The following is a 3753-nucleotide window of genomic DNA, read 5'->3' as shown; positions in this document are numbered from 1 at the left end:
CGGGGCATTGCCTCTGTATATGGGGCGCCGGCACTATCCACCACACTACCAATGTACCGTATCATCTTTGTCATGAGAAAAGGGTTGTCGGCAAATATTTGTTGTTATTGTTTTCATCAACAAAATGAACACTGATGGCAGATCATTTTAGTAATAACATATTAAAACAACTATTTATACATACCATTATTTCTTTTCAGTTTAAAAGAAAACCTTATACCTGCCTATTTCCTTGTTTGCTTTGATCATTGAGGTAAATTTGCATCTCTACAGTTTGTGCATTGTTGTTGTTGTTGTTGTTGTTGTTGTTTTTTTGTCTTGTCAATTCTATTGAGTTTTAGTTCTCATTTTATTTAATTTATTTTATTTTATGTTAAATGAAACGGGAGAATCATCCCCCCTCCCCACCCCAATAAGTTTCATACAGTCCTTAATTTAGTTGTGTCAGAACAGAGACACTCCCTCCTCCCAGTGCCAGTAAAAAGCAGAACAAACACCTGAGCCAGGTCGGTCACCTGTTGATCAAAACAAGATGAAAAATCTACTATTGCTACTTCTCTGTCACATTTCGTCATCAGGTGAGATCACACTGTGAATATTTGCTTCACTTTCCACTGGGCTCTGTATTTTGTTCCTGCGTAGCTCCAGGACACATTTGTTTAGTTCACTTTCACTACTACAGTACTTTAGAATTTGGTAAGACTATAACTTTAAAATGAATTATACTGAATATCAGGCACATGCACAGATAGACCCCAGGTGGTGCTCAAGAACCTGCCCTTTTGCCCTCTGACCAAATGAGTGCCATTTTTTGTGAGACATTTATTTTCTATTTCTTTTTCTTATTTAATATTTTACTTTTTTAAAATTGGTCCATGGCATAAATTTTCTATTAAAAGCATGATGTAAGCCTGACAACCTCATTTGAGATTTAATTCTGCCCTCTTTTTTGCTTGAGCACCTGCCCCCAAAAATGAAAAGTGTTTTGCAATCCTGCCCACATGCCTACAAAGCCAGGATGGACAACTTGAAGCAGCACTTCAACCAAAGTGGAGGTACAGCTTGTAATTCACTCTTACTGTTAAAGTGCTCTGTGTCTTAGCTGTAAAGTAAAGTGACCCTCACTCATTCCCACAGTAAAAAACATCAAAAGTCAAACCAGAAAAGTGCACTCAGTAGAGCACTGGTTCTCAACCTGGGGGTCGGGGCCCTCATTATGGGACGCCAAAGCTTCACGGGGGTCACGAGGCCTTCTTGATGAACAGGGTTGTAAGAAAACGTTTCTTTTAAATATACAGTAGGCCTTTATCTCAGCATTTCATTCATTTCCATGAAGAAAAGTAAATTAAATGTTATTTAAAGTTTAGATTATGATTCATGTTATAAACTCTCCCAGGATAAGGGCACTGTAAAGACCTGAACAGAAGCTACACTGCTTATTAAAATTAAGGGAACACCTAAATCACACACCAGATCTTGATGAACAAATTATTCAAGCTGAAAATCTTTACTGATGTACATTGTTTAATTTGTTGAGAACAAAATAATGTAACAACTGAAAACCAAAATGGAAACCAAAATCATCAACCCACTGAGGGTCAAAAAATTTGGAATCACAGGCTGATCCAACTTCCATGAATTTTATCACGGCAACTCTGCATGTGACTCAGTAGTGCGTGGCTGTCTTAACTTCTGATAACTTCTGGGCATGCTCCTGATGAGTCGGAGTATGGTGTCCTGGGGGATCTCCTCCCAGACCTGGATCAGGGCATATGAGCCTGGCTGCATCGGATGCACCGATACATAAAGTCCCATAGGTGCTCAGTTGGATTTAGGTCAGGGGAACGAGAGGGCCAGTCAATGGCATCAATACCTTCATCATCCAGGAACTGCCTACACAGTCTGACCACATGAGGCTGCGCATTGTCCTGCACCAGGAGGAACCCAGGGCCCACTGCACCAGGAGGAACCCAGGGCCCACTGCACCAGGAGGAACCCAGGGCCCGGCCCAGGTCTGACAGTTGCTCTGAGGATTTCATCCCAGCTATGACATAGAGGTCTGTGCGACCCTCTAAGGATATGCCTTTCCAGAACATCACTGACCCACTGCCAAACTGGTCATACTGGATGATGTTACAGGCAGCATAACGTTCACCATGGTGTCTCAAGACTCTTTCACACCTGTGCTCAGGTCACATGTGCTCAGTCTGAACCTGCGCTCATCTGTGAAGAGAACGGGGCACCAATGGCAGCCCTGCCACTTCTGGTGTTCTCTGGTGAATGCCGATCGAGCTACATGTTGCTGAGCTGTGAGCACAGATCCCACTAGAGGATGTCGGGCCCTCATGCCACACTCATGGAGTCTGTTTCTGACAGTTTGGTCAGAAACATGCACACCAGTAGCCTGCTGGAGGTCATTTTGTAGGGCTCTGGCAGTGCTCCTCCTGTTCCTCCTCACACAAAGGAGCAGATACCGGTCCTACTGCTGGGTTAATGCCCTTCTACAGCCCTGTCCAGCTCTCCTTGTGTCATGGCCGGTCTCCTGGTATCTCCTCCATGCTCTTGAGACTGTGCTGGGAGACACAGCAAACCTCCTTGTAACCGCACGTATGGATGTGCCACTCTGGAGGAGCTGGACTACCTGTGCAACCTGATTGGGCTGCAGGTACCGCCTAATGCTGCCAGTAGTAACAAGGACACTAGCAGAACACAAATCTAGAGAAGACTCAGTCAGGAAGGATAAGGAGAGAGGAACTGTCTGTGGCCACCACATGTAAAACCATTGCCTTTTTGGGGGTTGTCTTGCTTTTGCCTCTCCATTGCACCTGTTGTCACTTTGATTTGCACCAAAGCATTTGAAAGTGACTCACAATCACTTGTGCTTCCTTAAAGCATTGCTATCCCTGAAGTTTAACTGACTTGCTGTTATACTGTGACCATTGAGTGTTCCCTTAATCTTTTTTTAGCGTAATATGAAATATCCATAACGTCACTTGGTCGGGGTCGTGAGTTAACTCAATGATGGAAAAGGGGTCCCTTAAGGAAAAAGGTTGGGAACCACTGCAGGGGTGTACAGATCTCCATCAGGCGACCAAGCGGCCGACCGCGCTCCAGTCTGGACAATTCTTTCCAGCAGATGAAAATAAGTAGTAGTATAAAAATAAGTAGTCACGAGTCATGCTTCATGTCAACTGAATAAGAAACAAGCATCCAATACTGAAAAATCTGCTTGGATGCAGATTATTTTATCAGCCTCTCTAGGCTAATGAAAGTTTCAACACTAAGGACTAAATATTCTGTTAATTAAACTCTCATCATACAAAATCAGAGTAATAATATCAAAATCTTCACAGTTCATTAGAAAATTAAGATTTCTATAACATGTAAACTTTGTGATCAAACAACTAAAGCCATAGGCCTCTAGTTTCGCACATCAGGTGAGGCGGAGGTGCAGCGGCAACTGGGTGTGGCCAGGCGGATTTTGCAAGTTTGGCACACCGTGCGCGCTGGTGCAGCTACTCCTCTTTCCCACCTCTGTCCCTCCTACCTGCGCAAGTCGAAAAGAGGGAGGAGAGAAGGCGTGGAGTGGGTTTTACACAGCCAATTCACATCACACCAGTCAAATGAACCCCTCTCCTCACCCTTAAATGCGCCGCGCGAAGTCGTAATGAGAGTTTACTTAATTCGCCATGGCAGAAGAGAGCAGCAGCGTCAGACGGCCAAACTTCTCCCAGGAGGAAACTGATGTTTTGG

The 3753-nt window shown here is 44.1% G+C and overlaps 1 protein-coding gene across 1 annotated transcript in view; it reads right to left on the bottom strand.

Moving 5' to 3' along the window:
• The window catches only part of LOC126383951 (gastrula zinc finger protein XlCGF26.1-like), a 141124-nt gene that overhangs the window by 81330 nt on the left and 56041 nt on the right, over positions 1-3753 (bottom strand). The window lies entirely within an intron of this gene.

This window comes from Epinephelus moara, chromosome 22 (assembly GCF_006386435.1).
Source record: "Epinephelus moara isolate mb chromosome 22, YSFRI_EMoa_1.0, whole genome shotgun sequence".
NCBI classification, from domain to species: Eukaryota; Metazoa; Chordata; class Actinopteri; order Perciformes; family Serranidae; genus Epinephelus; species Epinephelus moara.
The sequence above is the reverse complement of the archived record's forward strand: the minus strand, read 5'-3'. Positions and strand labels throughout refer to the sequence as shown.